Source organism: Hemiscyllium ocellatum, chromosome 29 (genome assembly GCF_020745735.1).
Source record: "Hemiscyllium ocellatum isolate sHemOce1 chromosome 29, sHemOce1.pat.X.cur, whole genome shotgun sequence".
NCBI lineage: Eukaryota > Metazoa > Chordata > Chondrichthyes > Orectolobiformes > Hemiscylliidae > Hemiscyllium > Hemiscyllium ocellatum.
Genome location: NC_083429.1, coordinates 13,542,464 through 13,565,629, shown reverse-complemented (window position 1 = coordinate 13,565,629; position 23,166 = coordinate 13,542,464). Strand labels below are relative to the sequence as shown.

The 23,166-nt window shown below is 45.7% G+C and overlaps 12 non-coding genes across 12 annotated transcripts; all 12 read right to left on the bottom strand.

Moving 5' to 3' along the window:
- Positions 1 to 1,673: 1,673 nt before the first annotated feature.
- On the bottom strand, positions 1,674 to 1,746 carry trnav-cac (transfer RNA valine (anticodon CAC)). Its single transcript has one exon. It is a non-coding gene; the product is annotated as a tRNA-Val (tRNA).
- A 3,221-nt stretch (positions 1,747 to 4,967) lies between these two features.
- trnav-cac (transfer RNA valine (anticodon CAC)) lies at positions 4,968 to 5,040 on the bottom strand. Its single transcript has one exon. It is a non-coding gene; the product is annotated as a tRNA-Val (tRNA).
- Positions 5,041 to 6,539: 1,499 nt separating this feature from the next.
- trnal-cag (transfer RNA leucine (anticodon CAG)) lies at positions 6,540 to 6,621 on the bottom strand. The gene has a single exon. It is a non-coding gene; the product is annotated as a tRNA-Leu (tRNA).
- A 1,672-nt stretch (positions 6,622 to 8,293) lies between these two features.
- On the bottom strand, positions 8,294 to 8,366 carry trnav-cac (transfer RNA valine (anticodon CAC)). Its single transcript has one exon. It is a non-coding gene; the product is annotated as a tRNA-Val (tRNA).
- Positions 8,367 to 9,865: 1,499 nt separating this feature from the next.
- Positions 9,866 to 9,947, bottom strand: trnal-cag (transfer RNA leucine (anticodon CAG)). The gene has a single exon. It is a non-coding gene; the product is annotated as a tRNA-Leu (tRNA).
- Positions 9,948 to 11,619: 1,672 nt separating this feature from the next.
- trnav-cac (transfer RNA valine (anticodon CAC)) lies at positions 11,620 to 11,692 on the bottom strand. The gene has a single exon. It is a non-coding gene; the product is annotated as a tRNA-Val (tRNA).
- Positions 11,693 to 13,190: 1,498 nt separating this feature from the next.
- trnal-cag (transfer RNA leucine (anticodon CAG)) lies at positions 13,191 to 13,272 on the bottom strand. The gene has a single exon. It is a non-coding gene; the product is annotated as a tRNA-Leu (tRNA).
- Positions 13,273 to 14,944: 1,672 nt separating this feature from the next.
- On the bottom strand, positions 14,945 to 15,017 carry trnav-cac (transfer RNA valine (anticodon CAC)). Its single transcript has one exon. It is a non-coding gene; the product is annotated as a tRNA-Val (tRNA).
- A 1,499-nt stretch (positions 15,018 to 16,516) lies between these two features.
- trnal-cag (transfer RNA leucine (anticodon CAG)) lies at positions 16,517 to 16,598 on the bottom strand. Its single transcript has one exon. It is a non-coding gene; the product is annotated as a tRNA-Leu (tRNA).
- Positions 16,599 to 18,270: 1,672 nt separating this feature from the next.
- Positions 18,271 to 18,343, bottom strand: trnav-cac (transfer RNA valine (anticodon CAC)). The gene has a single exon. It is a non-coding gene; the product is annotated as a tRNA-Val (tRNA).
- A 1,498-nt stretch (positions 18,344 to 19,841) lies between these two features.
- trnal-cag (transfer RNA leucine (anticodon CAG)) lies at positions 19,842 to 19,923 on the bottom strand. Its single transcript has one exon. It is a non-coding gene; the product is annotated as a tRNA-Leu (tRNA).
- Positions 19,924 to 21,595: 1,672 nt separating this feature from the next.
- Positions 21,596 to 21,668, bottom strand: trnav-cac (transfer RNA valine (anticodon CAC)). The gene has a single exon. It is a non-coding gene; the product is annotated as a tRNA-Val (tRNA).
- Between the last annotated feature and the right edge of the window lie 1,498 nt (positions 21,669 to 23,166).

Genomic DNA, 23,166 nt, shown 5'->3' with positions numbered 1-23,166 from the left:
CAGACAGCCTGAGCGTCCATTTTCTTGCATTTCGAATTGTGCTCCTGCATAACCACACATGCAAAGTCACATGAAAAGGGTTCCATGGTCCCTGTCCGACTCGCACAGCAGCTGGTATGTGCCCGGCTACAATGTCTATTTCGCAGCAGATAATGAAAGCCCATCAATCCAGACAAAAATCAATGGTAAGCTGTGTCTATCTTCTCAGACTCTTTTCAGCCAGAAATGTATCTTTGACTGCGTGAGAATATATGTTCGGTAATGATTTGGTCAAATCACCATGAGCTGCTTGACATTACTTCAATTTCGATTCTTGCTTTGCTGAATGATTTCACCGATTGCTCGAAACAGGACAACTTTCACGTTTACACGGAACACGAAACACACCGGACTACAGGGAAAATGCACAAAGCTGAGCAGGCCGTGTTCCACATCATACCGTGCACTATATTTTCAGTCACTGTGTCTGTTTTGCAAAGAATGTTCTCCACCCTAAAACCGGAGGTAGCATTACAATCCGAGAACGACAGATCACCTTGTGAGGATGATATGACCTCGGGGCTGGTTCGAGATGCCACTTTCCTTGCCATTTACCTTAACCGTGCAATTGGCTGCAGGGATATTCACACCTGGACATGAGCCACATCGATACCGACTGACTTGGAAACCTGTGTGGGAAGCGACGAGAAGCGACTCAATAAATCTTGCTAAATTCCATGGTGCTCATTAGAAATGCAGTTTCTGTTCACCTCAATTTAAAAGGCAGTTTCTGAACATAGTAATTGAAGTCAAAAGGTAATTATCTCACCCCACCCCAATTCCGGGAGAGGTGCTAACTGCACTTGATTGCTTTTTGTTCTCGATGTGAAGAGTTCTCAGGCATGAGTCACCTTCACGTCTCTTGGTGCTGAGTGACTTACAAAGAAGGAGTTTCACCAGAGCTGCAACTGCCTCACTTTCCCACTCGCCCTGCCCGTTTACAGTTTCCTGCTCGTCAGTGATTTAAAGAAAACCAAAAGGTTGCGATGTTATTCTGCAGCCTCTCTGTCAATTCCTCCGTTTCAGTTCCAACATGGCTTAGATCTCGGGGCTCACCTTAATACTAGCGACGCTATGAAACCACAAGTCCAGAGGTTCCTCTGGGAGTGCAATTTCTTTCATTGCTGTTGCTGATTGAATGAGTCACTAACGTGCGAACTGATCCAAACCATGATTCAGCACCTCTGCTGCCAATTCTCGCACGTTGAATAACGACAGAGAGTTTCCAAATGAGGCCTTGCAGAGACGACTTTGGTTTACATTTGACAGACAGACTAGTTCAGGAATCAGTGGTGCGCTGATCAGTAGCACCAGCGCATCAGCTTCTTCCCTGTCTTTGAACCGGTCCGCCTGCGCAAGGAATGCAAATGCGGGACAGTTTTTCGTGGAAGGGATCAGAACGCGGTAACTACACTCTCAAACAGAATGACTTATGATCAGAACCAGGTTTTACAATGGTTCTGATCAGAACAAGCCTTTACAATGCTTTGCTCACTAATTAAATGGAAGTGCATCACATTTCACAAAGAGAGCAGATTTGTTCGAGCATTTTCGAAGGCAGATTTGCAGATGGGAGAGCAAGCAAGAAAGCTCCGTTCTTGTCCGTGTAATAGGCTGCAATTGAAGAACAAAGCAGTTTCTGCCCAGTTTCGAACTGGGGACCTTTCGCGTGTGAGGCGAACGTGATGACCACTACACTACAGAAACGAGCTTCAGCCGAGCGCGTTGCGGCTCTGTGGCATCCAGCACTGAAAGTTGAAGCCATTCTACGTTTCACCTTTCTTTTTCCAATAGCTCGTTGTTATCCAGGGAAATTGACATCTTGAAAAAGTCAAAAAATATAGACTGAAATTAGTGACAAAATATAGACAAGGATGTCGTCAATGTTTGGACTGGAGTGTGAAGTGGAATAAGCTGGGACAACTTTCCCGGCAGCATAACGGCTGCGACATGGTTTTATGGAAGGGTTGTAAACTGAGTATTTACGTGTTTTACACAAGCTAGGGTGAGTTGGAAACTCGAGAGCATAGGTTTAAGGTGAGTGGTCTGAAATTGACAAAGGACCCCGACGCACATTTTCCACTCACAAGGTTGTGGGTGTATGGAATGAGCTACCAGAGGGAGTGGAGGAGGCTATTGCACTCAGAAAATTGCAATGGTAATCGGATGAGTTTCTGGATAGGATGGGTTTAGAGGGATTGAGGAGAAATGCTGTGGAACGGGACTTGTTTAATTTTGGTGATGTGGTGAGCATGGATGAGATACACCGAAGTCTCTGTTTCCACGCGGTGTACCCCAATAACCTTGCGTTGCTTACACCGGTTTTAAAGGATTACTTTTCAGCGGAGCTTGTCGTCGCAGTCTGTAGCACAATCATTTAGTCTGTTCGACTGCTCACGGGAAAGGTAGTATTGTGAAACACTGCAGAAACGAACGACTTCCTTACTTTTGCTCCGACTGACCATGCTTCGTGAAACTTTCCCAGATCCTCAGTTGAGGATTTTTGCTGCTGCAAGTTACCTCAGAACCCCTGTTAACTCGTAATGTATTGACCGAATCGCAAACAGAAAGCATTTAACACGGAACACAAACAAAACTGGCATACCTAATGCATGTTCAGACACAGCGAAGCATGAATGCTAAATGTGAGACAGTCCGAGGGCATGAGGCATAAAGTAATCTCACAACTAACAACAGGGCAATTCCAAACTACTCTTTCAAACATACTGCAGCCTTAGTGCACCACCACTTCCCAGACAATGCTGAAAAGAGAGAAAGAAAGAATATAATAAGTATGGGCCATAAAAAAGTGAATTTCACCAATCACAGTCTCGATTAGATTACCTTTCCCTTCCGGTGTCTCCAGGACGGAAATGCAGGAAATGGGAGAAATTCAATAACATATGCATTGGAAAGATTTTCCCATTCGCCAGAAAGCCAAATAACGATGAATCGACTCACCGCCGGACTTTGTTTCACAACAGCGATGAAATAACAGTCTCCATTCGGTTCCAGTAAAACCTCAACTTGCCTGGAACATAAACCAATCGCTGAGCTGCTTGCGATTTTCTGCAGGGGAGGCGAATAACATCATGGCAGCTGAGAGACCTGACAATACTCGGCACCTGTCCACAGTTAATTCTCCGAGAACATCAATGCAGCGGGGATCGAAGCAGCATTCGAGCTGATCAGCTGAAATGGCAGTGGTGGGATTCGAACCTGCATCCAGCGCCTTAGACCGCTCGGCCACACTACCAGACAGCCTGAGCGTCCATTTTCTTGCATTTCGAATTGTGCTCCTGCATAACCACACATGCAAAGTCACATGAAAAGGGTTCCATGGTCCCTGTCCGACTCGCACAGCAGCTGGTATGTGCCCGGCTACAATGTCTATTTCGCAGCAGATAATGAAAGCCCATCAATCCAGACAAAAATCAATGGTAAGCTGTGTCTATCTTCTCAGACTCTTTTCAGCCAGAAATGTATCTTTGACTGCGTGAGAATATATGTTCGGTAATGATTTGGTCAAATCACCATGAGCTGCTTGACATTACTTCAATTTCGATTCTTGCTTTGCTGAATGATTTCACCGATTGCTCGAAACAGGACAACGTTCACGTTTACACGGAACACGAAACACACCGGACTACAGGGAAAATGCACAAAGCTGAGCAGGCCGTGTTCCACATCATACCGTGCACTATATTTTCAGTCACTGTGTCTGTTTTGCAAAGAATGTTCTCCACCCTAAAACCGGAGGTAGCATTACAATCCGAGAACGACAGATCACCTTGTGAGGATGATATGACCTCGGGGCTGGTTCGAGATGCCACTTTCCTTGCCTTTTACCTTAACCGTGCAATTGGCTGCAGGGATATTCACACCTGGACATGAGCCACATCGATACCGACTGACTTGGAAACCTGTGTGGGAAGCGACGAGAAGCGACTCAATAAATCTTGCTAAATTCCATGGTGCTCATTAGAAATGCAGTTTCTGTTCACCTCAATTTAAAAGGCAGTTTCTGAACATAGTAACTGAAGTCAAAAGGTAATTATCTCACCCCACCCCAATTCCGGGAGAGGTGCTAACTGCACTTGATTGCTTTTTGTTCTCGATGTGAAGAGTTCTCAGGCATGAGTCACCTTCACGTCTCTTGGTGCTGAGTGACTTACAAAGAAGGAGTTTCACCAGAGCTGCAACTGCCTCACTTTCCCACTCGCCCTGCCCGTTTACAGTTTCCTGCTCGTCAGTGATTTAAAGAAAACCAAAAGGTTGCGATGTTATTCTGCAGCCTCTCTGTCAATTCCTCCGTTTCAGTTCCAACATGGCTTAGATCTCGGGGCTCACCTTAATACTAGCGACGCTATGAAACCACAAGTCCAGAGGTTCCTCTGGGAGTGCAATTTCTTTCATTGCTGTTGCTGATTGAATGAGTCACTAACGTGCGAACTGATCCAAACCATGATTCAGCACCTCTGCTGCCAATTCTCGCACGTTGAATAACGACAGAGAGTTTCCAAATGAGGCCTTGCAGAGACGACTTTGGTTTACATTTGACAGACAGACTAGTTCAGGAATCAGTGGTGCGCTGATCAGTAGCACCAGCGCATCAGCTTCTTCCCTGTCTTTGAACCGGTCCGCCTGCGCAAGGAATGCAAATGCGGGACAGTTTTTCGTGGAAGGGATCAGAACGCGGTAACTACACTCTCAAACAGAATGACTTATGATCAGAACCAGGTTTTACAATGGTTCTGATCAGAACAAGCCTTTACAATGCTTTGCTCACTAATTAAATGGAAGTGCATCACATTTCACAAAGAGAGCAGATTTGTTCGAGCATTTTCGAAGGCAGATTTGCAGATGGGAGAGCAAGCAAGAAAGCTCCGTTCTTGTCCGTGTAAAAGGCTGCAATTGAAGAACAAAGCAGTTTCTGCCCAGCTTCGAACTGGGGACCTTTCGCGTGTGAGGCGAACGTGATGACCACTACACTACAGAAACGAGCTTCAGCCGAGCGCGTTGCGGCTCTGTGGCATCCAGCACTGAAAGTTGAAGCCATTCTACGTTTCACCTTTCTTTTTCCAATAGCTCGTTGTTATCCAGGGAAATTGACATCTTGAAAAAGTCAAAAAATATAGACTGAAATTAGTGACAAAATATAGACAAGGATGTCGTCAATGTTTGGACTGGAGTGTGAAGTGGAATAAGCTGGGACAACTTTCCCGGCAGCATAACGGCTGCGACATGGTTTTATGGAAGGGTTGTAAACTGAGTATTTACGTGTTTTACACAAGCTAGGGTGAGTTGGAAACTCGAGAGCATAGGTTTAAGGTGAGTGCTCTGAAATTGACAAAGGACCCCGACGCACATTTTCCACTCACAAGGTTGTGGGTGTATGGAATGAGCTACCAGAGGGAGTGGAGGAGGCTATTGCACTCAGAAAATTGCAATGGTAATCGGATGAGTTTCTGGATAGGATGGGTTTAGAGGGATTGAGGAGAAATGCTGTGGAACGGGACTTGTTTAATTTTGGTGATGTGGTGAGCATGGATGAGATACACCGAAGTCTCTGTTTCCACGCGGTGTACCCCAATAACCTTGCGTTGCTTACACCGGTTTTAAAGGATTACTTTTCAGCGGAGCTTGCCGTCGCAGTCTGTAGCACAATCATTTAGTCTGTTCGACTGCTCACGGGAAAGGTAGTATTGTGAAACACTGCAGAAACGAACGACTTCCTTACTTTTGCTCCGACTGACCATGCTTCGTGAAACTTTCCCAGATCCTCAGTTGAGGATTTTTGCTGCTGCAAGTTACCTCAGAACCCCTGTTAACTCGTAATGTATTGACCGAATCGCAAACAGAAAGCATTTAACACGGAACACAAACAAAACTGGCATACCTAATGCATGTTCAGACACAGCGAAGCATGAATGCTAAATGTGAGACAGTCCGAGGGCATGAGGCATAAAGTAATCTCACAACTAACAACAGGGCAATTCCAAACTACTCTTTCAAACATACTGCAGCCTTAGTGCACCACCACTTCCCAGACAATGCTGAAAAGAGAGAAAGAAAGAATATAATAAGTATGGGCCATAAAAAAGTGAATTTCACCAATCACAGTCTCGATTAGATTACCTTTCCCTTCCGGTGTCTCCAGGACGGAAATGCAGGAAATGGGAGAAATTCAATAACATATGCATTGGAAAGATTTTCCCATTCGCCAGAAAGCCAAATAACGATGAATCGACTCACCGCCGGACTTTGTTTCACAACAGCGATGAAATAACAGTCTCCATTCGGTTCCAGTAAAACCTCAACTTGCCTGGAACATAAACCAATCGCTGAGCTGCTTGCGATTTTCTGCAGGGGAGGCGAATAACATCATGGCAGCTGAGAGACCTGACAATACTCGGCACCTGTCCACAGTTAATTCTCCGAGAACATCAATGCAGCGGGGATCGAAGCAGCATTCAAACAGTGGAGTGGATCAGCTGAAATGGCAGTGGTGGGATTCGAACCCACGCCCCTTTCAGGACTGGAACCTGGATCCAGCGCCTTAGACCGCTCGGCCACACTACCAGACAGCCTGAGCGTCCATTTTCTTGCATTTCGAATTGTGCTCCTGCATAACCACACATGCAAAGTCACATGAAAAGGGTTCCATGGTCCCTGTCCGACTCGCACAGCAGCTGGTATGTGCCCGGCTACAATGTCTATTTCGCAGCAGATAATGAAAGCCCATCAATCCAGACAAAAATCAATGGTAAGCTGTGTCTATCTTCTCAGACTCTTTTCAGCCAGAAATGTATCTTTGACTGCGTGAGAATATATGTTCGGTAATGATTTGGTCAAATCACCATGAGCTGCTTGACATTACTTCAATTTCGATGCTTGCTTTGCTGAATGATTTCACCGATTGCTCGAAACAGGACAACGTTCACGTTTACACGGAACACGAAACACACCGGACTACAGGGAAAATGCACAAAGCTGAGCAGGCCGTGTTCCACATCATACCGTGCACTATATTTTCAGTCACTGTGTCTGTTTGGCAAAGAATGTTCTCCACCCTAAAACCGGAGGTAGCATTACAATCCGAGAACGACAGATCACCTTGTGAGGATGATATGACCTCGGGGCTGGTTCGAGATGCCACTTTCCTTGCCTTTTACCTTAACCGTGCAATTGGCTGCAGGGATATTCACACCTGGACATGAGCCACATCGATACCGACTGACTTGGAAACCTGTGTGGGAAGCGACGAGAAGCGACTCAATAAATCTTGCTAAATTCCATGCTGCTCATTAGAAATGCAGTTTCTGTTCACCTCAATTTAAAAGGCAGTTTCTGAACATAGTAACTGAAGTCAAAAGGTAATTATCTCACCCCACCCCAATTCCGGGAGAGGTGCTAACTGCACTTGATTGCTTTTTGTTCTCGATGTGAAGAGTTCTCAGGCATGAGTCACCTTCACGTCTCTTGGTGCTGAGTGACTTACAAAGAAGGAGTTTCACCAGAGCTGCAACTGCCTCACTTTCCCACTCGCCCTGCCCGTTTACAGTTTCCTGCTCGTCAGTGATTTAAAGAAAACCAAAAGGTTGCGATGTTATTCTGCAGCCTCTCTGTCAATTCCTCCGTTTCAGTTCCAACATGGCTTAGATCTCGGGGCTCACCTTAATACTAGCGACGCTATGAAACCACAAGTCCAGAGGTTCCTCTGGGAGTGCAATTTCGTTCATTGCTGTTGCTGATTGAATGAGTCACTAACGTGCGAACTGATCCAAACCATGATTCAGCACCTCTGCTGCCAATTCTCGCACGTTGAATAACGACAGAGAGTTTCCAAATGAGGCCTTGCAGAGACGACTTTGGTTTACATTTGACAGACAGACTAGTTCAGGAATCAGTGGTGCGCTGATCAGTAGCACCAGCGCATCAGCTTCTTCCCTGTCTTTGAACCGGTCCGCCTGCGCAAGGAATGCAAATGCGGGACAGTTTTTCGTGGAAGGGATCAGAACGCGGTAACTACACTCTCAAACAGAATGACTTATGATCAGAACCAGGTTTTACAATGGTTCTGATCAGAACAAGCCTTTACAATGCTTTGCTCACTAATTAAATGGAAGTGCATCACATTTCACAAAGAGAGCAGATTTGTTCGAGCATTTTCGAAGGCAGATTTGCAGATGGGAGAGCAAGCAAGAAAGCTCCGTTCTTGTCCGTGTAAAAGGCTGCAATTGAAGAACAAAGCAGTTTCTGCCCAGCTTCGAACTGGGGACCTTTCGCGTGTGAGGCGAACGTGATGACCACTACACTACAGAAACGAGCTTCAGCCGAGCGCGTTGCGGCTCTGTGGCATCCAGCACTGAAAGTTGAAGCCATTCTACGTTTCACCTTTCTTTTTCCAATAGCTCGTTGTTATCCAGGGAAATTGACATCTTGAAAAAGTCAAAAAATATAGACTGAAATTAGTGACAAAATATAGACAAGGATGTCGTCAATGTTTGGACTGGAGTGTGAAGTGGAATAAGCTGGGACAACTTTCCCGGCAGCATAACGGCTGCGACATGGTTTTATGGAAGGGTTGTAAACTGAGTATTTACGTGTTTTACACAAGCTAGGGTGAGTTGGAAACTCGAGAGCATAGGTTTAAGGTGAGTGCTCTGAAATTGACAAAGGACCCCGACGCACATTTTCCACTCACAAGGTTGTGGGTGTATGGAATGAGCTACCAGAGGGAGTGGAGGAGGCTATTGCACTCAGAAAATTGCAATGGTAATCGGATGAGTTTCTGGATAGGATGGGTTTAGAGGGATTGAGGAGAAATGCTGTGGAACGGGACTTGTTTAATTTTGGTGATGTGGTGAGCATGGATGAGATACACCGAAGTCTCTGTTTCCACGCGGTGTACCCCAATAACCTTGCGTTGCTTACACCGGTTTTAAAGGATTACTTTTCAGCGGAGCTTGCCGTCGCAGTCTGTAGCACAATCATTTAGTCTGTTCGACTGCTCACGGGAAAGGTAGTATTGTGAAACACTGCAGAAACGAACGACTTCCTTACTTTTGCTCCGACTGACCATGCTTCGTGAAACTTTCCCAGATCCTCAGTTGAGGATTTTTGCTGCTGCAAGTTACCTCAGAACCCCTGTTAACTCGTAATGTATTGACCGAATCGCAAACAGAAAGCATTTAACACGGAACACAAACAAAACTGGCATACCTAATGCATGTTCAGACACAGCGAAGCATGAATGCTAAATGTGAGACAGTCCGAGGGCATGAGGCATAAAGTAATCTCACAACTAACAACAGGGCAATTCCAAACTACTCTTTCAAACATACTGCAGCCTTAGTGCACCACCACTTCCCAGACAATGCTGAAAAGAGAGAAAGAAAGAATATAATAAGTATGGGCCATAAAAAAGTGAATTTCACCAATCACAGTCTCGATTAGATTACCTTTCCCTTCCGGTGTCTCCAGGACGGAAATGCAGGAAATGGGAGAAATTCAATAACATATGCATTGGAAAGATTTTCCCATTCGCCAGAAAGCCAAATAACGATGAATCGACTCACCGCCGGACTTTGTTTCACAACAGCGATGAAATAACAGTCTCCATTCGGTTCCAGTAAAACCTCAACTTGCCTGGAACATAAACCAATCGCTGAGCTGCTTGCGATTTTCTGCAGGGGAGGCGAATAACATCATGGCAGCTGAGAGACCTGACAATACTCGGCACCTGTCCACAGTTAATTCTCCGAGAACATCAATGCAGCGGGGATCGAAGCAGCATTCAAACAGTGGAGTGGATCAGCTGAAATGGCAGTGGTGGGATTCGAACCCACGCCCCTTTCAGGACTGGAACCTGGATCCAGCGCCTTAGACCGCTCGGCCACACTACCAGACAGCCTGAGCGTCCATTTTCTTGCATTTCGAATTGTGCTCCTGCATAACCACACATGCAAAGTCACATGAAAAGGGTTCCATGGTCCCTGTCCGACTCGCACAGCAGCTGGTATGTGCCCGGCTACAATGTCTATTTCGCAGCAGATAATGAAAGCCCATCAATCCAGACAAAAATCAATGGTAAGCTGTGTCTATCTTCTCAGACTCTTTTCAGCCAGAAATGTATCTTTGACTGCGTGAGAATATATGTTCGGTAATGATTTGGTCAAATCACCATGAGCTGCTTGACATTACTTCAATTTCGATGCTTGCTTTGCTGAATGATTTCACCGATTGCTCGAAACAGGACAACGTTCACGTTTACACGGAACACGAAACACACCGGACTACAGGGAAAATGCACAAAGCTGAGCAGGCCGTGTTCCACATCATACCGTGCACTATATTTTCAGTCACTGTGTCTGTTTGGCAAAGAATGTTCTCCACCCTAAAACCGGAGGTAGCATTACAATCCGAGAACGACAGATCACCTTGTGAGGATGATATGACCTCGGGGCTGGTTCGAGATGCCACTTTCCTTGCCTTTTACCTTAACCGTGCAATTGGCTGCAGGGATATTCACACCTGGACATGAGCCACATCGATACCGACTGACTTGGAAACCTGTGTGGGAAGCGACGAGAAGCGACTCAATAAATCTTGCTAAATTCCATGCTGCTCATTAGAAATGCAGTTTCTGTTCACCTCAATTTAAAAGGCAGTTTCTGAACATAGTAACTGAAGTCAAAAGGTAATTATCTCACCCCACCCCAATTCCGGGAGAGGTGCTAACTGCACTTGATTGCTTTTTGTTCTCGATGTGAAGAGTTCTCAGGCATGAGTCACCTTCACGTCTCTTGGTGCTGAGTGACTTACAAAGAAGGAGTTTCACCAGAGCTGCAACTGCCTCACTTTCCCACTCGCCCTGCCCGTTTACAGTTTCCTGCTCGTCAGTGATTTAAAGAAAACCAAAAGGTTGCGATGTTATTCTGCAGCCTCTCTGTCAATTCCTCCGTTTCAGTTCCAACATGGCTTAGATCTCGGGGCTCACCTTAATACTAGCGACGCTATGAAACCACAAGTCCAGAGGTTCCTCTGGGAGTGCAATTTCTTTCATTGCTGTTGCTGATTGAATGAGTCACTAACGTGCGAACTGATCCAAACCATGATTCAGCACCTCTGCTGCCAATTCTCGCACGTTGAATAACGACAGAGAGTTTCCAAATGAGGCCTTGCAGAGACGACTTTGGTTTACATTTGACAGACAGACTAGTTCAGGAATCAGTGGTGCGCTGATCAGTAGCACCAGCGCATCAGCTTCTTCCCTGTCTTTGAACCGGTCCGCCTGCGCAAGGAATGCAAATGCGGGACAGTTTTTCGTGGAAGGGATCAGAACGCGGTAACTACACTCTCAAACAGAATGACTTATGATCAGAACCAGGTTTTACAATGGTTCTGATCAGAACAAGCCTTTACAATGCTTTGCTCACTAATTAAATGGAAGTGCATCACATTTCACAAAGAGAGCAGATTTGTTCGAGCATTTTCGAAGGCAGATTTGCAGATGGGAGAGCAAGCAAGAAAGCTCCGTTCTTGTCCGTGTAAAAGGCTGCAATTGAAGAACAAAGCAGTTTCTGCCCAGCTTCGAACTGGGGACCTTTCGCGTGTGAGGCGAACGTGATGACCACTACACTACAGAAACGAGCTTCAGCCGAGCGCGTTGCGGCTCTGTGGCATCCAGCACTGAAAGTTGAAGCCATTCTACGTTTCACCTTTCTTTTTCCAATAGCTCGTTGTTATCCAGGGAAATTGACATCTTGAAAAAGTCAAAAAATATAGACTGAAATTAGTGACAAAATATAGACAAGGATGTCGTCAATGTTTGGACTGGAGTGTGAAGTGGAATAAGCTGGGACAACTTTCCCGGCAGCATAACGGCTGCGACATGGTTTTATGGAAGGGTTGTAAACTGAGTATTTACGTGTTTTACACAAGCTAGGGTGAGTTGGAAACTCGAGAGCATAGGTTTAAGGTGAGTGCTCTGAAATTGACAAAGGACCCCGACGCACATTTTCCACTCACAAGGTTGTGGGTGTATGGAATGAGCTACCAGAGGGAGTGGAGGAGGCTATTGCACTCAGAAAATTGCAATGGTAATCGGATGAGTTTCTGGATAGGATGGGTTTAGAGGGATTGAGGAGAAATGCTGTGGAACGGGACTTGTTTAATTTTGGTGATGTGGTGAGCATGGATGAGATACACCGAAGTCTCTGTTTCCACGCGGTGTACCCCAATAACCTTGCGTTGCTTACACCGGTTTTAAAGGATTACTTTTCAGCGGAGCTTGCCGTCGCAGTCTGTAGCACAATCATTTAGTCTGTTCGACTGCTCACGGGAAAGGTAGTATTGTGAAACACTGCAGAAACGAACGACTTCCTTACTTTTGCTCCGACTGACCATGCTTCGTGAAACTTTCCCAGATCCTCAGTTGAGGATTTTTGCTGCTGCAAGTTACCTCAGAACCCCTGTTAACTCGTAATGTATTGACCGAATCGCAAACAGAAAGCATTTAACACGGAACACAAACAAAACTGGCATACCTAATGCATGTTCAGACACAGCGAAGCATGAATGCTAAATGTGAGACAGTCCGAGGGCATGAGGCATAAAGTAATCTCACAACTAACAACAGGGCAATTCCAAACTACTCTTTCAAACATACTGCAGCCTTAGTGCACCACCACTTCCCAGACAATGCTGAAAAGAGAGAAAGAAAGAATATAATAAGTATGGGCCATAAAAAAGTGAATTTCACCAATCACAGTCTCGATTAGATTACCTTTCCCTTCCGGTGTCTCCAGGACGGAAATGCAGGAAATGGGAGAAATTCAATAACATATGCATTGAAAGATTTTCCCATTCGCCAGAAAGCCAAATAACGATGAATCGACTCACCGCCGGACTTTGTTTCACAACAGCGATGAAATAACAGTCTCCATTCGGTTCCAGTAAAACCTCAACTTGCCTGGAACATAAACCAACCGCTGAGCTGCTTGCGATTTTCTGCAGGGGAGGCGAATAACATCATGGCAGCTGAGAGACCTGACAATACTCGGCACCTGTCCACAGTTAATTCTCCGAGAACATCAATGCAGCGGGGATCGAAGCAGCATTCAAACAGTGGAGTGGATCAGCTGAAATGGCAGTGGTGGGATTCGAACCCACGCCCCTTTCAGGACTGGAACCTGGATCCAGCGCCTTAGACCGCTCGGCCACACTACCAGACAGCCTGAGCGTCCATTTTCTTGCATTTCGAATTGTGCTCCTGCATAACCACACATGCAAAGTCACATGAAAAGGGTTCCATGGTCCCTGTCCGACTCGCACAGCAGCTGGTATGTGCCCGGCTACAATGTCTATTTCGCAGCAGATAATGAAAGCCCATCAATCCAGACAAAAATCAATGGTAAGCTGTGTCTATCTTCTCAGACTCTTTTCAGCCAGAAATGTATCTTTGACTGCGTGAGAATATATGTTCGGTAATGATTTGGTCAAATCACCATGAGCTGCTTGACATTACTTCAATTTCGATGCTTGCTTTGCTGAATGATTTCACCGATTGCTCGAAACAGGACAACGTTCACGTTTACACGGAACACGAAACACACCGGACTACAGGGAAAATGCACAAAGCTGAGCAGGCCGTGTTCCACATCATACCGTGCACTATATTTTCAGTCACTGTGTCTGTTTGGCAAAGAATGTTCTCCACCCTAAAACCGGAGGTAGCATTACAATCCGAGAACGACAGATCACCTTGTGAGGATGATATGACCTCGGGGCTGGTTCGAGATGCCACTTTCCTTGCCTTTTACCTTAACCGTGCAATTGGCTGCAGGGATATTCACACCTGGACATGAGCCACATCGATACCGACTGACTTGGAAACCTGTGTGGGAAGCGACGAGAAGCGACTCAATAAATCTTGCTAAATTCCATGCTGCTCATTAGAAATGCAGTTTCTGTTCACCTCAATTTAAAAGGCAGTTTCTGAACATAGTAACTGAAGTCAAAAGGTAATTATCTCACCCCACCCCAATTCCGGGAGAGGTGCTAACTGCACTTGATTGCTTTTTGTTCTCGATGTGAAGAGTTCTCAGGCATGAGTCACCTTCACGTCTCTTGGTGCTGAGTGACTTACAAAGAAGGAGTTTCACCAGAGCTGCAACTGCCTCACTTTCCCACTCGCCCTGCCCGTTTACAGTTTCCTGCTCGTCAGTGATTTAAAGAAAACCAAAAGGTTGCGATGTTATTCTGCAGCCTCTCTGTCAATTCCTCCGTTTCAGTTCCAACATGGCTTAGATCTCGGGGCTCACCTTAATACTAGCGACGCTATGAAACCACAAGTCCAGAGGTTCCTCTGGGAGTGCAATTTCGTTCATTGCTGTTGCTGATTGAATGAGTCACTAACGTGCGAACTGATCCAAACCATGATTCAGCACCTCTGCTGCCAATTCTCGCACGTTGAATAACGACAGAGAGTTTCCAAATGAGGCCTTGCAGAGACGACTTTGGTTTACATTTGACAGACAGACTAGTTCAGGAATCAGTGGTGCGCTGATCAGTAGCACCAGCGCATCAGCTTCTTCCCTGTCTTTGAACCGGTCCGCCTGCGCAAGGAATGCAAATGCGGGACAGTTTTTCGTGGAAGGGATCAGAACGCGGTAACTACACTCTCAAACAGAATGACTTATGATCAGAACCAGGTTTTACAATGGTTCTGATCAGAACAAGCCTTTACAATGCTTTGCTCACTAATTAAATGGAAGTGCATCACATTTCACAAAGAGAGCAGATTTGTTCGAGCATTTTCGAAGGCAGATTTGCAGATGGGAGAGCAAGCAAGAAAGCTCCGTTCTTGTCCGTGTAAAAGGCTGCAATTGAAGAACAAAGCAGTTTCTGCCCAGCTTCGAACTGGGGACCTTTCGCGTGTGAGGCGAACGTGATGACCACTACACTACAGAAACGAGCTTCAGCCGAGCGCGTTGCGGCTCTGTGGCATCCAGCACTGAAAGTTGAAGCCATTCTACGTTTCACCTTTCTTTTTCCAATAGCTCGTTGTTATCCAGGGAAATTGACATCTTGAAAAAGTCAAAAAATATAGACTGAAATTAGTGACAAAATATAGACAAGGATGTCGTCAATGTTTGGACTGGAGTGTGAAGTGGAATAAGCTGGGACAACTTTCCCGGCAGCATAACGGCTGCGACATGGTTTTATGGAAGGGTTGTAAACTGAGTATTTACGTGTTTTACACAAGCTAGGGTGAGTTGGAAACTCGAGAGCATAGGTTTAAGGTGAGTGCTCTGAAATTGACAAAGGACCCCGACGCACATTTTCCACTCACAAGGTTGTGGGTGTATGGAATGAGCTACCAGAGGGAGTGGAGGAGGCTATTGCACTCAGAAAATTGCAATGGTAATCGGATGAGTTTCTGGATAGGATGGGTTTAGAGGGATTGAGGAGAAATGCTGTGGAACGGGACTTGTTTAATTTTGGTGATGTGGTGAGCATGGATGAGATACACCGAAGTCTCTGTTTCCACGCGGTGTACCCCAATAACCTTGCGTTGCTTACACCGGTTTTAAAGGATTACTTTTCAGCGGAGCTTGCCGTCGCAGTCTGTAGCACAATCATTTAGTCTGTTCGACTGCTCACGGGAAAGGTAGTATTGTGAAACACTGCAGAAACGAACGACTTCCTTACTTTTGCTCCGACTGACCATGCTTCGTGAAACTTTCCCAGATCCTCAGTTGAGGATTTTTGCTGCTGCAAGTTACCTCAGAACCCCTGTTAACTCGTAATGTATTGACCGAATCGCAAACAGAAAGCATTTAACACGGAACACAAACAAAACTGGCATACCTAATGCATGTTCAGACACAGCGAAGCATGAATGCTAAATGTGAGACAGTCCGAGGGCATGAGGCATAAAGTAATCTCACAACTAACAACAGGGCAATTCCAAACTACTCTTTCAAACATACTGCAGCCTTAGTGCACCACCACTTCCCAGACAATGCTGAAAAGAGAGAAAGAAAGAATATAATAAGTATGGGCCATAAAAAAGTGAATTTCACCAATCACAGTCTCGATTAGATTACCTTTCCCTTCCGGTGTCTCCAGGACGGAAATGCAGGAAATGGGAGAAATTCAATAACATATGCATTGGAAAGATTTTCCCATTCGCCAGAAAGCCAAATAACGATGAATCGACTCACCGCCGGACTTTGTTTCACAACAGCGATGAAATAACAGTCTCCATTCGGTTCCAGTAAAACCTCAACTTGCCTGGAACATAAACCAATCGCTGAGCTGCTTGCGATTTTCTGCAGGGGAGGCGAATAACATCATGGCAGCTGAGAGACCTGACAATACTCGGCACCTGTCCACAGTTAATTCTCCGAGAACATCAATGCAGCGGGGATCGAAGCAGCATTCAAACAGTGGAGTGGATCAGCTGAAATGGCAGTGGTGGGATTCGAACCCACGCCCCTTTCAGGACTGGAACCTGGATCCAGCGCCTTAGACCGCTCGGCCACACTACCAGACAGCCTGAGCGTCCATTTTCTTGCATTTCGAATTGTGCTCCTGCATAACCACACATGCAAAGTCACATGAAAAGGGTTCCATGGTCCCTGTCCGACTCGCACAGCAGCTGGTATGTGCCCGGCTACAATGTCTATTTCGCAGCAGATAATGAAAGCCCATCAATCCAGACAAAAATCAATGGTAAGCTGTGTCTATCTTCTCAGACTCTTTTCAGCCAGAAATGTATCTTTGACTGCGTGAGAATATATGTTCGGTAATGATTTGGTCAAATCACCATGAGCTGCTTGACATTACTTCAATTTCGATGCTTGCTTTGCTGAATGATTTCACCGATTGCTCGAAACAGGACAACGTTCACGTTTACACGGAACACGAAACACACCGGACTACAGGGAAAATGCACAAAGCTGAGCAGGCCGTGTTCCACATCATACCGTGCACTATATTTTCAGTCACTGTGTCTGTTTGGCAAAGAATGTTCTCCACCCTAAAACCGGAGGTAGCATTACAATCCGAGAACGACAGATCACCTTGTGAGGATGATATGACCTCGGGGCTGGTTCGAGATGCCACTTTCCTTGCCTTTTACCTTAACCGTGCAATTGGCTGCAGGGATATTCACACCTGGACATGAGCCACATCGATACCGACTGACTTGGAAACCTGTGTGGGAAGCGACGAGAAGCGACTCAATAAATCTTGCTAAATTCCATGCTGCTCATTAGAAATGCAGTTTCTGTTCACCTCAATTTAAAAGGCAGTTTCTGAACATAGTAACTGAAGTCAAAAGGTAATTATCTCACCCCACCCCAATTCCGGGAGAGGTGCTAACTGCACTTGATTGCTTTTTGTTCTCGATGTGAAGAGTTCTCAGGCATGAGTCACCTTCACGTCTCTTGGTGCTGAGTGACTTACAAAGAAGGAGTTTCACCAGAGCTGCAACTGCCTCACTTTCCCACTCGCCCTGCCCGTTTACAGTTTCCTGCTCGTCAGTGATTTAAAGAAAACCAAAAGGTTGCGATGTTATTCTGCAGCCTCTCTGTCAATTCCTCCGTTTCAGTTCCAACATGGCTTAGATCTCGGGGCTCACCTTAATACTAGCGACGCTATGAAACCACAAGTCCAGAGGTTCCTCTGGGAGTGCAATTTCGTTCATTGCTGTTGCTGATTGAATGAGTCACTAACGTGCGAACTGATCCAAACCATGATTCAGCACCTCTGCTGCCAATTCTCGCACGTTGAATAACGACAGAGAGTTTCCAAATGAGGCCTTGCAGAGACGACTTTGGTTTACATTTGACAGACAGACTAGTTCAGGAATCAGTGGTGCGCTGATCAGTAGCACCAGCGCATCAGCTTCTTCCCTGTCTTTGAACCGGTCCGCCTGCGCAAGGAATGCAAATGCGGGACAGTTTTTCGTGGAAGGGATCAGAACGCGGTAACTACACTCTCAAACAGAATGACTTATGATCAGAACCAGGTTTTACAATGGTTCTGATCAGAACAAGCCTTTACAATGCTTTGCTCACTAATTAAATGGAAGTGCATCACATTTCACAAAGAGAGCAGATTTGTTCGAGCATTTTCGAAGGCAGATTTGCAGATGGGAGAGCAAGCAAGAAAGCTCCGTTCTTGTCCGTGTAAAAGGCTGCAATTGAAGAACAAAGCAGTTTCTGCCCAGCTTCGAACTGGGGACCTTTCGCGTGTGAGGCGAACGTGATGACCACTACACTACAGAAACGAGCTTCAGCCGAGCGCGTTGCGGCTCTGTGGCATCCAGCACTGAAAGTTGAAGCCATTCTACGTTTCACCTTTCTTTTTCTAATAGCTCGTTGTTATCCAGGGAAATTGACATCTTGAAAAAGTCAAAAAATATAGACTGAAATTAGTGACAAAATATAGACAAGGATGTCGTCAATGTTTGGACTGGAGTGTGAAGTGGAATAAGCTGGGACAACTTTCCCGGCAGCATAACGGCTGCGACATGGTTTTATGGAAGGGTTGTAAACTGAGTATTTACGTGTTTTACACAAGCTAGGGTGAGTTGGAAACTCGAGAGCATAGGTTTAAGGTGAGTGGTCTGAAATTGACAAAGGACCCCGACGCACATTTTCCACTCACAAGGTTGTGGGTGTATGGAATGAGCTACCAGAGGGAGTGGAGGAGGCTATTGCACTCAGAAAATTGCAATGGTAATCGGATGAGTTTCTGGATAGGATGGGTTTAGAGGGATTGAGGAGAAATGCTGTGGAACGGGACTTGTTTAATTTTGGTGATGTGGTGAGCATGGATGAGATACACCGAAGTCTCTGTTTCCACGCGGTGTACCCCAATAACCTTGCGTTGCTTACACCGGTTTTAAAGGATTACTTTTCAGCGGAGCTTGCCGTCGCAGTCTGTAGCACAATCATTTAGTCTGTTCGACTGCTCACGGGAAAGGTAGTATTGTGAAACACTGCAGAAACGAACGACTTCCTTACTTTTGCTCCGACTGACCATGCTTCGTGAAACTTTCCCAGATCCTCAGTTGAGGATTTTTGCTGCTGCAAGTTACCTCAGAACCCCTGTTAACTCGTAATGTATTGACCGAATCGCAAACAGAAAGCATTTAACACGGAACACAAACAAAACTGGCATACCTAATGCATGTTCAGACACAGCGAAGCATGAATGCTAAATGTGAGACAGTCCGAGGGCATGAGGCATAAAGTAATCTCACAACTAACAACAGGGCAATTCCAAACTACTCTTTCAAACATACTGCAGCCTTAGTGCACCACCACTTCCCAGACAATGCTGAAAAGAGAGAAAGAAAGAATATAATAAGTATGGGCCATAAAAAAGTGAATTTCACCAATCACAGTCTCGATTAGATTACCTTTCCCTTCCGGTGTCTCCAGGACGGAAATGCAGGAAATGGGAGAAATTCAATAACATATGCATTGAAAGATTTTCCCATTCGCCAGAAAGCCAAATAACGATGAATCGACTCACCGCCGGACTTTGTTTCACAACAGCGATGAAATAACAGTCTCCATTCGGTTCCAGTAAAACCTCAACTTGCCTGGAACATAAACCAATCGCTGAGCTGCTTGCGATTTTCTGCAGGGGAGGCGAATAACATCATGGCAGCTGAGAGACCTGACAATACTCGGCACCTGTCCACAGTTAATTCTCCGAGAACATCAATGCAGCGGGGATCGAAGCAGCATTCAAACAGTGGAGTGGATCAGCTGAAATGGCAGTGGTGGGATTCGAACCCACGCCCCTTTCAGGACTGGAACCTGGATCCAGCGCCTTAGACCGCTCGGCCACACTACCAGACAGCCTGAGCGTCCATTTTCTTGCATTTCGAATTGTGCTCCTGCATAACCACACATGCAAAGTCACATGAAAAGGGTTCCATGGTCCCTGTCCGACTCGCACAGCAGCTGGTATGTGCCCGGCTACAATGTCTATTTCGCAGCAGATAATGAAAGCCCATCAATCCAGACAAAAATCAATGGTAAGCTGTGTCTATCTTCTCAGACTCTTTTCAGCCAGAAATGTATCTTTGACTGCGTGAGAATATATGTTCGGTAATGATTTGGTCAAATCACCATGAGCTGCTTGACATTACTTCAATTTCGATGCTTGCTTTGCTGAATGATTTCACCGATTGCTCGAAACAGGACAACGTTCACGTTTACACGGAACACGAAACACACCGGACTACAGGGAAAATGCACAAAGCTGAGCAGGCCGTGTTCCACATCATACCGTGCACTATATTTTCAGTCACTGTGTCTGTTTGGCAAAGAATGTTCTCCACCCTAAAACCGGAGGTAGCATTACAATCCGAGAACGACAGATCACCTTGTGAGGATGATATGACCTCGGGGCTGGTTCGAGATGCCACTTTCCTTGCCTTTTACCTTAACCGTGCAATTGGCTGCAGGGATATTCACACCTGGACATGAGCCACATCGATACCGACTGACTTGGAAACCTGTGTGGGAAGCGACGAGAAGCGACTCAATAAATCTTGCTAAATTCCATGCTGCTCATTAGAAATGCAGTTTCTGTTCACCTCAATTTAAAAGGCAGTTTCTGAACATAGTAACTGAAGTCAAAAGGTAATTATCTCACCCCACCCCAATTCCGGGAGAGGTGCTAACTGCACTTGATTGCTTTTTGTTCTCGATGTGAAGAGTTCTCAGGCATGAGTCACCTTCACGTCTCTTGGTGCTGAGTGACTTACAAAGAAGGAGTTTCACCAGAGCTGCAACTGCCTCACTTTCCCACTCGCCCTGCCCGTTTACAGTTTCCTGCTCGTCAGTGATTTAAAGAAAACCAAAAGGTTGCGATGTTATTCTGCAGCCTCTCTGTCAATTCCTCCGTTTCAGTTCCAACATGGCTTAGATCTCGGGGCTCACCTTAATACTAGCGACGCTATGAAACCACAAGTCCAGAGGTTCCTCTGGGAGTGCAATTTCGTTCATTGCTGTTGCTGATTGAATGAGTCACTAACGTGCGAACTGATCCAAACCATGATTCAGCACCTCTGCTGCCAATTCTCGCACGTTGAATAACGACAGAGAGTTTCCAAATGAGGCCTTGCAGAGACGACTTTGGTTTACATTTGACAGACAGACTAGTTCAGGAATCAGTGGTGCGCTGATCAGTAGCACCAGCGCATCAGCTTCTTCCCTGTCTTTGAACCGGTCCGCCTGCGCAAGGAATGCAAATGCGGGACAGTTTTTCGTGGAAGGGATCAGAACGCGGTAACTACACTCTCAAACAGAATGACTTATGATCAGAACCAGGTTTTACAATGGTTCTGATCAGAACAAGCCTTTACAATGCTTTGCTCACTAATTAAATGGAAGTGCATCACATTTCACAAAGAGAGCAGATTTGTTCGAGCATTTTCGAAGGCAGATTTGCAGATGGGAGAGCAAGCAAGAAAGCTCCGTTCTTGTCCGTGTAAAAGGCTGCAATTGAAGAACAAAGCAGTTTCTGCCCAGCTTCGAACTGGGGACCTTTCGCGTGTGAGGCGAACGTGATGACCACTACACTACAGAAACGAGCTTCAGCCGAGCGCGTTGCGGCTCTGTGGCATCCAGCACTGAAAGTTGAAGCCATTCTACGTTTCACCTTTCTTTTTCTAATAGCTCGTTGTTATCCAGGGAAATTGACATCTTGAAAAAGTCAAAAAATATAGACTGAAATTAGTGACAAAATATAGACAAGGATGTCGTCAATGTTTGGACTGGAGTGTGAAGTGGAATAAGCTGGGACAACTTTCCCGGCAGCATAACGGCTGCGACATGGTTTTATGGAAGGGTTGTAAACTGAGTATTTACGTGTTTTACACAAGCTAGGGTGAGTTGGAAACTCGAGAGCATAGGTTTAAGGTGAGTGCTCTGAAATTGACAAAGGACCCCGACGCACATTTTCCACTCACAAGGTTGTGGGTGTATGGAATGAGCTACCAGAGGGAGTGGAGGAGGCTATTGCACTCAGAAAATTGCAATGGTAATCGGATGAGTTTCTGGATAGGATGGGTTTAGAGGGATTGAGGAGAAATGCTGTGGAACGGGACTTGTTTAATTTTGGTGATGTGGTGAGCATGGATGAGATACACCGAAGTCTCTGTTTCCACGCGGTGTACCCCAATAACCTTGCGTTGCTTACACCGGTTTTAAAGGATTACTTTTCAGCGGAGCTTGCCGTCGCAGTCTGTAGCACAATCATTTAGTCTGTTCGACTGCTCACGGGAAAGGTAGTATTGTGAAACACTGCAGAAACGAACGACTTCCTTACTTTTGCTCCGACTGACCATGCTTCGTGAAACTTTCCCAGATCCTCAGTTGAGGATTTTTGCTGCTGCAAGTTACCTCAGAACCCCTGTTAACTCGTAATGTATTGACCGAATCGCAAACAGAAAGCATTTAACACGGAACACAAACAAAACTGGCATACCTAATGCATGTTCAGACACAGCGAAGCATGAATGCTAAATGTGAGACAGTCCGAGGGCATGAGGCATAAAGTAATCTCACAACTAACAACAGGGCAATTCCAAACTACTCTTTCAAACATACTGCAGCCTTAGTGCACCACCACTTCCCAGACAATGCTGAAAAGAGAGAAAGAAAGAATATAATAAGTATGGGCCATAAAAAAGTGAATTTCACCAATCACAGTCTCGATTAGATTACCTTTCCCTTCCGGTGTCTCCAGGACGGAAATGCAGGAAATGGGAGAAATTCAATAACATATGCATTGGAAAGATTTTCCCATTCGCCAGAAAGCCAAATAACGATGAATCGACTCACCGCCGGACTTTGTTTCACAACAGCGATGAAATAACAGTCTCCATTCGGTTCCAGTAAAACCTCAACTTGCCTGGAACATAAACCAACCGCTGAGCTGCTTGCGATTTTCTGCAGGGGAGGCGAATAACATCATGGCAGCTGAGAGACCTGACAATACTCGGCACCTGTCCACAGTTAATTCTCCGAGAACATCAATGCAGCGGGGATCGAAGCAGCATTCAAACAGTGGAGTGGATCAGCTGAA